This window comes from Neofelis nebulosa, chromosome 2, assembly GCF_028018385.1.
Source record: "Neofelis nebulosa isolate mNeoNeb1 chromosome 2, mNeoNeb1.pri, whole genome shotgun sequence".
Classification (NCBI taxonomy): domain Eukaryota; kingdom Metazoa; phylum Chordata; class Mammalia; order Carnivora; family Felidae; genus Neofelis; species Neofelis nebulosa.
The window spans coordinates 156,959,963-156,972,456 of NC_080783.1; the positions used below are offsets into that span (position 1 = coordinate 156,959,963).

The following is a 12,494-nucleotide window of genomic DNA, read 5'->3' on the forward strand; positions in this document are numbered from 1 at the left end:
CAGAGAAGTTAAAAACAGAATTGCCATATGAACTAGTAACTCCACTACTGGGTATTTAATCCAAAGAAAACAAAAACACTAATTCAAAATGACATATGCACCCCTATGTTTATTGCAGCATTATTTACAATAGCCAAGATATGGAAGCAGCTTAAGTAATCATCAATGGATGAATGTATAAAGATGTGAAGATACACACACACACACAATATTGTTCAAACATAAAGAATGACATCTTGCCATCTGCAACAACATGGATGAGTTTACAGGATATTATGCTAAGTGAAATAAGTCAGAGAAAGACAAATAGCTTATGATTTCATTTATATGTAGAACCTAAAAAACAAACGAGTAAGGACACAAATCCAATAAACTCTTTTATTTTTTTTTTAATGTTTATTTATTTTTGAGAGAGACGGAGACAGAATGCAAGTGGGTTAGGGGCAGAGAGAGAGGAAGACACAGAATCCGAAGCAGACTCCAGGCTCTGAGCTGTCAGCACAGAGCCCAACGCGGGGCTCGAACTCAGGAACTGTGAGGTCATGACCTGAGCCGAAGTCGGATGCTCAACCAACTGAGACACCCAGGCGCCTCTCCAATAAACTCTTAAAAGGAGAGAACCAGTGGTTGCCAGAGGGAAGGCGGATGGAAGGATGGGCCAAATACATAAATAAAGGGAATTAAGAAGTACAAACTCCCAGTTATAAAATAACTAAGTCATAGAGACGAAAAGCAATGCATAGGGAATATAATAAATAATACCGTATAACATTGTATGGTGACAGATGGTGACTACACTTATCATGGCAAGCACTGAGTAATGAATAGAATTGTTGAATCAGTATGTTGTATACCTGAAACTAAAATAACACTGTATGTTAATTACACTTCAGTTTTTAAAGTTACATATACAAATTCAATCTTGTCATAATTTTTCATAAACCTTCTCTCATACAAAAATTTGCAAACCTGTGTATTTTTACATTTAATAAAAGGGTAATACAAATATATTTTAAAGTCTTCCAAAATATTCTACTAGAGCTTTTGTTGTTTAAGGATTTTGTAGCAAAATATTCAGGATTATATATTCTGACAACTTCTCAGTTAATTGTTGATTTTCTAAGCACATTAAGAAGACTGTGATGATGGAGGAAGACTGGGGTTAGAACCAGAAAACTACTAGGGTTTCTGTTTGGGTTGTTTATTAGATGTATGGTCTTGGGCAAACCAGTTTACTTCTCTCAATTTCAGTTTATATAAAACTATATATATAATATGTACATATTATATATACTATATATATATATACTATATATATAATATGTACATATTATATATAGATTATATAAGTTATATTTACAAGATTTTATATATTTATGTAAGTTATAATTATAGATGTTATATATAACATATAAGTTATATATTATTCTATAAAATATAATTAATTATATAATTATTATATATTATATAATTAATATTATATATAGTTGTATATAAACTGAAGTTGATATATATAATATATATAAAATAGGAATAATGCTTTTCTCATTTTCTCATTATATTCCTCATTATATTGCCCATAAAATGTACAGTTCTCTCCTTCAGAATGTCACTACTACACCTGATATTCTCAGCCACTCCTTCATTCTGAAATCCTTTTCACTCAGCTCCATGACACCATTCTCTCCCTGTTCTTTCGTGTCTCTAACCATTCCTTCTGTCTCCTCTGAGGACTTCTCTGACTCTCTCCACCTCTTCGGTGTTGTTTGCCCACATTTCAGTCTTTGGCCTTTTCTTCTTACTCTAAACTTTTCCTTCAGTGATACACTTTGGCCCTTTAAATTGCCTCATTAGCTTCATCTCTGCCACACCTTCCTCCCACCCCATCACTCACACTGAAATATTGGCACACCTCAAGCCTTTGCACAGCTACCTCCCTTGGCTTAATGTTCTGCCCATTCCCTTATCTCTTAGCTAACTCCTACTCATCCTTTAGTACTTAGTCACTTTTCTCCAGGAAGTTTTCCTCGACTCCACAAGACTGGATTACGTGCTTCTCCTGTGTATGTTTCCATATCACCCCCATACTTACACTGACTGTATCATTTACCACAACGTATGGTAATGAACTTTCTTGACTACCTCTTCTACTAGAATGTGAGCTCTTTGACAGTAGAGACTGTAATTTATGCACTACTGTATCCATAGCCCATGGCATTTGCCCAGCATAGACCTACATAATAATTGTTTGCTGATAGGTAAATCCTGCCAACTCCAAGGTGAAGCACTTTATAAACAGTTAAGGACTACTGTTCTCATCACTATCATTATGATTTTCATTATACAATAATGGAATACAATATAAATAGAATACACTATTTATTACACAAATACTTATTAAGCATCTGCTACGTGCCAGGCACTCTGCTAAGTATTGAGAAATACAACATTGAATAGACAGACGTTCTCCCAATTTTCATGCTGTTAATAGTCTCTTGGCCAAAACTCTCAACAAAAGCCTTGGAACAGGATTTTTAATGGTCCAGTCTGCTTTACTATCTACAAACACAGGTGGGATTCTAACATCAATCATCTGATACAGAATTGAAAGGAAGCATACACCATAACCCCAACCTTCCAGTCAGATGCCTAAGATAATGACTTCTATTCTCAGACTACTTTTTGCACTTCTCTTAATTCCATCCAGACTTTGACCTGTACATCTGATAGACTTTATGCTCCTTTCCCAGATTACCGTGGATTGGTTCCTTTCCAGTGCCTACCTCAATGCCTATAAATAAGAAATTATAATGTAAAATAAACTCCAAAAGGCATCATGGAAAGATTTTCAATATACATGTAGTAATCATCAAAACTGAGAAGTCTCGGGGCGCCTGGGTGGCGCAGTCGGTTGAGCGTCCGACTTCAGCCAGGTCACGATCTCGCGGTCCGTGAGTTCGAGCCCCGCGTCAGGCTCTGGGCTGATGGCTCGGAGCCTGGAGCCTGTTTCCGATTCTGTGTCTCCCTCTCTCTCTGCCCCTGCCCCGTTCATGCTCTGTCTCTCTCTGTCCCAAAAAAAATAAATAAAAAACGTTGAAAAAAAAATTTTTTTTTAAATAAATAAAAAAACTGAGAAGTCTAAAACATCCCATCCCTTTAACCCAACTTTTATTTTCTTAATGAACTGTCTGTACTTATTTTAAAATCTGCTATTGGACATTTACAGAAGATTTTCAAATTAATCTTTTGGGAACATAATCTCATATTCCAAATATCCACTCAATCTTAGACTCATTGATTATTGCCTCCCACTTTCATGCTTTTTATATGCTATTAGTCAACATTTCCCCTACTAGTCTATAAACTTGTGTGGAATTTGGGGTGCCTCAGTCAGTTGAGCATTTGACTTCAGCTCCAGTCATGATCTCACTATTCATGAGTTCAAGCCCTGCATCGGGCTCTGTGCTGACAGCGCAAAGCCCACTTCACATCCTCTGTCTCCTACCCCGTCTGCCCCTCCCCCTCTCGTGTGCACACACACTCTCTTTCAAAAATAAAAAATATTTTTTAAAAACTCATGTGGAATTTGCAGTTTTATTTAGAGCAGAGACCCCAGGCCCTCCTTTAACTACATATAATTAGGTAGCTAAAAGTATTCATATATTTAGTATTCACATGTATCACTGTCATTTTAATAAGCCTACAAAATGAGGGGTGCCTGGGTGGTTCCATCAATTGGACATTCGACTCTTTGGCTCAGGTCATGATCTCAGTTGGTGGGTTTGAGCCCCCTGTCGGGCTCTGTGCTGGTGACACAGGGCCTCCTTGGGATTCTCTCTCTCTCTGCCCCTCACCTACTCTCTCTCTTTCAAAATGGATAAATAAAAAAACCCTACAAAATTCAAAGTATTCACTTTAACAGTTTTCCCTTCCTCAGAAACCTGATAAACATTTTTGAATTATCAAGTTTTTTCAAGAGGTACTAGAATTCAAGTGTGGTGAGTACATAAAGTTACCTCAGTTTCTACAGGGAAGCTCTTTTAATGAGGTTTCTTTAAAGTTCTTAACTGATACATATTATCAGAATAATGATTTTAAGTATACATTATTAGTAAAATGAGGTTTAAAATGTTCTGTAGTAACTTCTAGCCATGATTCCTTTGATTTATAATAGGGTAACAGTTTGCCATTCTTTGTGTTTTCATCAGGCTCACCAGGCTGCCTCCTCAACTACTGCATCCCCTGCCCCTCTGTGCTCCTTAACTCTGGTCCTCTAGTGCATCACAGATCAGAGTTAAAATTCTCATCTGGGTCTGTAGGTCTTCTGCAGGCTTCCTCAGACCTGGTTTCCCTTATCTTTTCCCATTCCTTCAACCTCCCACCTAACAAATTTAGTCAATAGCCTATTTCCACCTCCAAGATAAAATTTCTATACCCAACACGGGGCTCGAACTCACAACCCTGAGATCAAGAGTCACACGCTCCTCCCGACTGAGCCAGTCAGGTGCCAGGCACCCCCTTCCAAGATGATTTTTTTTTTTTTTTTTTTGAGAGGAAGAGAGCAGGGGAGAGGGGCAGAGGGAGAGAGAGAATTCCAAGCAGGCTCCACATTCAGCATGGAGCCCAACACAGGGTTCAATCCCACAACCCCAGGATCATGACCCAAGCAGAAATCAAGAGTCTGACACTCAACTGACTGAGCCACCCAGGCGCTCCCTTCCAAGACAATTCTTAAGCCACATTTTTTTTTTAACCAATGAAGTACTTTCCCAAACTAATCATAATAGAAATGGTGATTTTCTCCTCTAAGCCCTAACTAAGCATGAATGTTTGCTCTCTTTCAGTCTCTGACACCTCTAAATGTGCTTAGGTTTCTAGGTGTATCTGGCATTTAAACTTTTAAATTTTTTATTGTTAAACACCCCCCCCCACACACACACACACATCTAAGAAATATCAGTCTAATCTACTTTTTATTATAAAACATTGCAGACATCTGCAAAATTAGACTAATATAATGCACTCTCATATAACCATCAAAAAGCTTCAAAAATCACCTGCTTTTTCCATTGTCCTCAGCAATACAAAATCTGTTTATTTGTTATACCAGTGCAGCATGACACATAAGTGATGACACTTTTCTGATGTTTTAAACCCTACTTCAGCTGAAATCACTATACCTAGGCACCACAGAGTACATCCTCCTGTTCCCTCAGAATTAGGCCCAGAATAATGCTTGCCTTTTATTCTCTCTCGGGAAGACTTTAAAATAACTACTTAAAGAAAATCAGTACATTCTCAGTTGATTAAATCATTAATAAAATTAAGTTACATATACAAATAAAATGTAAGGATTTTTTTAAAGCTACAATACATCGCAGGAAAGACTTGGAGTCTCTACACTGAATGAAGGAGAAGAGCTGAAACTAACAACTGAATCCATATTATGAAGCCACACAGTAGGTGTTTTACACATGTTATTTCCTAGATTTAGAGGTTATGAGTGTGATAGAATTACAAATAAATGGGAAAAGATGGAATTAGCTGAAATGAATGTTCATTCGCTCAAGAAAGTTATTGAACATCTTTCTGGGGTGCCTGCGTGGCTCAGTCGGTTAAGCTTCTGGCCCCGGCTCAGGTCATGATCTCGTGGTTTATGAGTTCGAGCCCTGTGCCGGGTTCTGTGCTGACAGCTTGGACCCTGGAGCCTGCTTCAGATGCTGTGTCTCCCCCTCTCTCTGCCCCTCCTATGCTCATGTTCTGTCTCTTTCTCAATAATAAATAAACATTAAAATATTTTTTTTAATTTTTTTTTTAACCTTTATTTTTGAGACAGAGAGAGACAGAGCATGAACGGGGGAGGGTCAGAGAGAGGGAGACATAGAATCGGAAACAGGCTCCAGGCTCCAAGCTGTCAGCACAGAGCCCGACGCGGGGCTCGAACTCACGGACCGTGAGATCACGACCTGAGCCGAAGTCGGCCGCTTAACCGACTGAGCCACCCAGGTGCCCCTAAAATATTTTTTTTAAAAAGGTTATTGAACATCTTTCTGCAATGTGCTAGATGCAGTGTAAGGCACTACATATACAAAGATGAATAAAATCTATCTTTTTATGGAGCTCACAGTGTAGATGGGATGAAAGCTAATTACCGATATAACAAGGCTAACAATTTTAGTTAGAAAATGATTCATTTAAATAACATCTGAAAGTGTGGGAACGCATATAAAAATAAGTTTTCTGATGTTAAAGAAAAATGCCTCCAGTAGAAGAAAGGCTATAAATTAGAGGAGTGGTTTTAGAACTTTTTGAGTTTAGGACTAATGTCTGGATCTATTATTGAGAAGCCTTAGAGAGCTTCTGTATGGATTTTATCTATAGATATTTAAAATATTGAAAATTAAAACCCTCCACTCTCATCCTTTGTTCAGTGTAGAGGCTCCAGGTCTTTCCTGCGATGTACTGTAGCTTAAAAAAAAAAAATCCTTATATTTGGGGCACCTGGGTGGCTCAGTCAGTTAAGAGGGTAAGCATCTGATGTCCACTCAGTTCACAATCTCGCGTTGAGGTCAGAGCCCCATATTGGGCTCTGTGCTGACAGCTCAGAGCCGGGAGCCTGCTTCAGATTCTGTGTCTCCCTCTCGTTCTGCCCCTCTCTTCCTCATGCTCTGTCTCTCAAAAATAAACATTAAAAAAACCCTTACATTTTATTTATATATGTAACTTAATTTTATTAATAATGTCATCAAATAAGAACTTACAATTTTTTTTGACTGGTTACTTCAAAGTCTTCCCAAGAGAGTCCTTTCGAATAATAAAAAACCCCATTACATATCAACACACACATTTTATGAAAGTAACTATTTTTCAGAATAAAAATAGTAAGAGTGTCATTGTTTTACATTTTTTGCACATCTCTAATTCTGACTTAATAAAAGGTACATTCTCATACCTTCTTCTGCATTTGAACTATTGTGACATGTTGTTTTGATTGAAGTATTAAAGATATGGCCTCAAAAAATAAAAATCAAGATATGGCCTCATACAGATGCATAATTGAAAAAGGAAGAACCTTATGGGCCCCTAAAGGCTGTTGGATATTCCCAGGAATTCTAAAACCACATTCTGAGATTTGCTGAATTACAGGAAAGAATGTTCTATCAACTCACGTTAGTTCTTTCTACAAAGGGAGTAGTTGGACTGAGTACCCCTCACTGTTTTAGAATGCTAAATGAAGTTGTTTTAATAACTTAATTCCTATACTCAGTAACCTGAATACCAAAGGATTTTGGGAATCTCAGTCTTTTCCTAATCTAATTAAGTGACTTTTCTTCCGCTTGTTCAGGCAATGCAGTGTCTTTGGCCACCTTAAGGGGGCAGCAGCAACACAACAATTCAGCCTCGATGCACTGTTGTGTTAAAGATCTCAGGCAAGCCAGATGAATTGTTATCAAGAATGAGTAGAGAGAAAACACTAAAGGACAAGGTTTAAACATGTAGCTCATCAACAAGAGCTTGGTCATAATAAAGAAGGCTGGGATGATGAAGGGATTTAATGATACCAGTCTAGCATATTAATCATTCATGTTAAATGAAGACAGCTAAGTATTCATCATAGGTTTCAGAGGGAGTATCACAATACTACCATAGCCTATAGCATATTATGATAGGATTTATCAAAAAGGTTGCATTTTTCTCCGAATTTGACATATATGGTCTGTATTAACGATACAGTACTTTTGTGAGAAGGAAAACGTACTTTGTACTAGACATTATGCCTGGCAATGGGATACTAGACACTATGCCTGGCAAAGGCTGTATGAAACAGCCTTTGAAATCAAATAGCTTTGTTGGAAGAAATAGATGGGACCGCAAATAGTTAATGCACAACATATTAAGTGCTATAATAGCAGTATATACACAGGGCTGTAGAAACATGGAAAAGTTGTGGAAAAGACAATGGTGGGATAAAGGAGGGGCTTGGGACTAAGGAACATTACACAGAGATAGTGATATCTCTGCTTCTAAGGAACTAAGAACTAAGGGGCTAAGGAACATTACACAGAGATAGTGACATTTGATTTAGACCTTGAAAGAGAAATAGGAGAAGATAAATAGGATTTCACACATTCAGACAAAAGAAGCAACAAGAACAAAAACACCAATTGCCTGATGACCTGTTGCAAATTTGGGGAACTATAAGTTACCCAGCAAATATATGGTGAAACTAGAAAAACAGGCGGGGGACATTCCTAAATGTCATATTAAGAAAGTTTAGACTTGATCCTATAGGCAATGAGGATCTAGAAATGGATTGTTTTAAAGCAAGAATATGAATTGGATACATAGTCTAGAAAGAAAAAGCACTCTGACAGCCATGCAGAAAATTGAGGTACACAGAAGAGGACAAATACAGTGGTCCCGGCAAGAGAACACCTGATTTAAGACAGAGGCATTACAAATCAAAAACTGGAAGAGACATTTTAGCAGTGGAACTGACAGGACATAGTGACCCATTCATGCCCTTATTTAATACGTGTTCATTAAGCTCCTACTATATGCCAGGCACTGTCCTAGGCTGTGAGAGATGAAAGTGAACCAAAAGACAAAGTCCCTGCTTCCAGGGAACTTACCTTGCAGTGGGGCCACTACTGCAAGAGCTTTGGCCAGTTAGATTTGGAGAGGGAGAGGAGAGGCAAGGAATACTGTGAAGAATTAACTCGAAGTTTCTATTTTGAGAAAATGAGTAGACAGAGTTACCATTGAGATTAAATCTGAAAATATGTTTAAGGAGTCAGAAAATGAGCTCAGTTTTAAATAGGTTTTACTACCTGTCAGAATGACATGGATTTTAATCCTGGGTGGCTCAGTGAGTTAAGCATCTGAATCTGGATTTTGGCTCAGGCTATGATCTCACAGTGAGTGTGATCGAGCCCCTTGTTGACAGCATGGACAGAGCCTGCTTGGGATATTCATATTCTCTCTCTTTCTCTCTTTCTCTCTCTCTCTCTCTCTCTCTCTCTCTCTCTCTCTCTCTCCCCCCCTCCCCCCTGCACTCACTCCTGTGTGCATGCTCTCTCTCTCAAAATAAAAAAATAAGTATTAAAAAAAAAAAAAGAATCAGGATTTTTAGAGCTCATTATACAAAGACTTTAAAGATCAGCTTTGTGCGGCGGCAGGATCGTAGCTAATGAGGGTTATCCGAAGTACAATTATTGCTAATTGAAAGATCGTTTAGTCCAATCCCTTCACTTACCATATGGAAAAAGAGGCACAGAGACTCAGTGACTTATCTGAGGTTGCAAATGTTCAGCTGCAGGTTTGACTGTTACTCGATTACTTATTTTATCATTCTCCATTTTTATCTAATTTTAAAGTATGTGAAATATATGTATATATAAATAAATATATACACACATATATATTTATATACATAATATGCTGGATGGGTAATACTAATATTGGTATCAACAGGTACAGCAATTAGTGAGACAGGCTTTAAGACACTTTTGAAAATGACTTAATAGCCTGATAAAATGTGTTTCAAGAATAGAGTATAATTTGGAGCTGTTATAAAATAATTTCCAGGTTGAGTATTAAGGTATGAAGCTCAAGCTGTGAGACAATATGTAAATCTCATAGAATATAATATTAAGTACATCAGATCTAAAAATATTCATGCTAATGTTTCTATTCTAGAATTTCATTGGATCTATGCTTGACTTCTATGTTTTCTAAATTAATTTTCCTTGACTTTTTTAGATATTCAATTAAAATATTTCAACATAGCAAATAATGCAGGAATCAAGAAAATAATTTTTTTAAGTTTATTCATTTATTTCCAGAGACAGAGAGAGAGAGAGAGAGAGAGAGCGAGCACGCACAAGCAGGGAAGGGGCAGGGAGAGAGGAAGAGAGAGAGAATCCCAAGCAGGCTCTGCTCTGTCAGTGCGGAGGCTGACCCAGGGCTCAAATCCATGAACCACAAGATCATGACCTGAGCCAAAACCAAGAGTCAGATGCTCAACCAACTGAGCCACCCAGGTACTCCTTAAGAAAAGAATTTTAAATCTTAGCTATCATTTATAATAATGGTTACATTGTGTTAATGTGTTACCTCCTTTCTCAAGGAACAGAATTGTCACGACTGACAGCTTTAAATCTGCATTTCATTAAACTCAAGTAAATTATTTGTCTCAAATTTTAAGAAGGTTTTAGAACACCTAACTATATATTACAGGTATATACTACAGGTTTTAACAGGGTTAAAACCTATCCCTTTACAGTCTTTGGAACTATCCCATTGGTTAAAACCTATCCCTTTACAGTCTTTGGAACAAACAACAACATTGTTTTGAGCTTCATAAAATGTGAGCCTAGGGGCGCCTGGGTGGCGCAGTCGGTTAAGCGTCCGACTTCAGCCAGGTCACGATCTCACGGTCCGTGAGTTCGAGCCCCGCGTCAGGCTCTGGGCTGATGGCTCAGAGCCTGGAGCCTGTTTCCGATTCTGTGTCTCCCTCTCTCTCTGTCCCTCCCCCGTTCATGCTCTGTCTCTCTCTGTCCCAAAAAATAAAATAAACGTTGAAAAAAAAAAAAAAATTTAAAAAAAAAAAAAAAATGTGAGCCTAAATTTTATCATTTTTCACTTCACCAGAAATATATACTTAAATACAATATAACTTGGGGCACCTGGGTGGCTCAGTCGGTTAAGCATCTGACTTAGGCTCAGGTCATGATCTTATGGTTCATGAGTTTGAGCCCCTCATTGGGACCATAGAGCCCGCTTCGGATCCTCTGTCTCCCTCTCTCTCTGTTCCCCTCTCGCTTGTGCGCCCTCACGCTCTCTCTCTCTCTCTCTCTCAAATAAAAAACATTTACAAAATACAACTTTATTACATTTCTTTAGTAAAGATGGTAACTTTATACTTTAAAAATACTATAAAACCTGTGATAAGCCTTGTCACAATTCAAAAATGTTAAATTAGATCCTATTTTATCTGTTAGAAATAGATTTTTTTCTTCCTACCAATATAAACAATTCCTCACTAGTGACAAAGAATCTTATTTTCAACCTGCCTTGACATTCTTCTGTATTAATAAAGTATACTTTGCACTCATATGACTGTATTTGATAGTTTTCAGAGAGCAATCACTGTGCTAGGAGTACCCTTAAAAGCAAGAATGCTACTCTATTCTTTTTTTTTTTTTTAATGTTTATTTATTTTTGAGAGACAGAGCATGAGCAGGGGAGGGGCAGAGAGAGAGGGAGACACAGAATCTGAAGCAGGTTCCAGGCTCTGAGCTGTCAGCACAGATCCCAACACAGGGCTTAAACTCACAAACGTGAGATCGTGACCTGAGCCAAAGTCAGATATTCAACCGACTGAGCCACCCTGGTGCCCCTGCTCTACTCTATTCTTTATCCTTAGCATCTCATACAACTAGGACACACAGTACAAACTCAACTCATTGGAGGACTGAATGAATGACAAAGAGAGAACAGGAAAATTGTCTAATCCAAAGTCAACCCAAATAAAACTTATGATTAACATCTCCCAAAAGAAGGCTGCTGGTAAGAATGCATGCATGAATGAATAGAAAACAAAGTAAAATGGACTGGATTTACATTAAACTAGGTCTCATGGAAAAACCAGAAGTTGGCTTCCAAAGCACATGGATGTGGTACTCTCTGGAGGAGAATGGGCTTCCTCACCTTCTCTGCAAGTGGAAATGGCCTTTCAAATGAAGGACACAGCTGGGAAGGGGCAGCCCCAGGCCCTGCCTACAAAGACGGGGAGGGCGGAAAGACAGAAGAGGAACAGTAGTTAACTCCCCTTTATGGCCAATCTCTAGGGGTCAAAAAAACTCTCCTAAACATTTCCAGGAGGGGAAAGGATTAGGATTATTTAAGAGTTCCCAGAAATACCTACCCTATGCTTTCTGAAATCCCACCACTTAAAATCTTTTTACTCATTTTAGCTATCAATACATGGCCCCTTCCAGCTCAAATTGATACTAGCAATTAGTGTCAGTGAATGTTAACCTGATCTTCTCATTCCTATGATCACATTATTTAAGAGAAGGATTGCTAACCAAAATATGTCTACACTTAAAGTCTGGATTCCTAATGCCAGGTCCAGACTTCCCATCATATCATAGCTTCAGACTTGCCCTCATACTTAGATCAGAAGACTCAAGCATACTCAAGCGTCTAGGGTCAGGCAATGTAAAAGTAGTGGAAGTCAATGTTATGTAGTGTTAATTGACAGTTAATGTAAGTGAATGAGGACTGGTTGTAAAACAACAGGGAATGGAGGAGACAATGTCAAAAGGAGCCTGTGTACCCTGAGGGGGAAGCAACTACTTGTCCCAGGGTATTGTTGCGGTGCAGAAAGGACCCAGTTTTGCCAACATCCTCCAATTTTTCAAGGGAGGCTGGAAATCCAGGTTTTATTTTTTAAGCCTGTTTGTGGCTGCAAGTGGCTTCTGGCTGCC

At 38.2% G+C, this 12,494-nt stretch overlaps 1 protein-coding gene and 1 pseudogene across 5 annotated transcripts in view; one reads left to right on the top strand and one right to left on the bottom strand.

Moving 5' to 3' along the window:
- The window catches only part of NEXN (nexilin F-actin binding protein), a 51,780-nt gene that overhangs the window by 36,000 nt on the left and 3,286 nt on the right, over positions 1 to 12,494 (bottom strand). The window lies entirely within an intron of this gene.
- On the top strand, positions 9,162 to 9,328 carry LOC131505742 (U4 spliceosomal RNA; annotated as a pseudogene).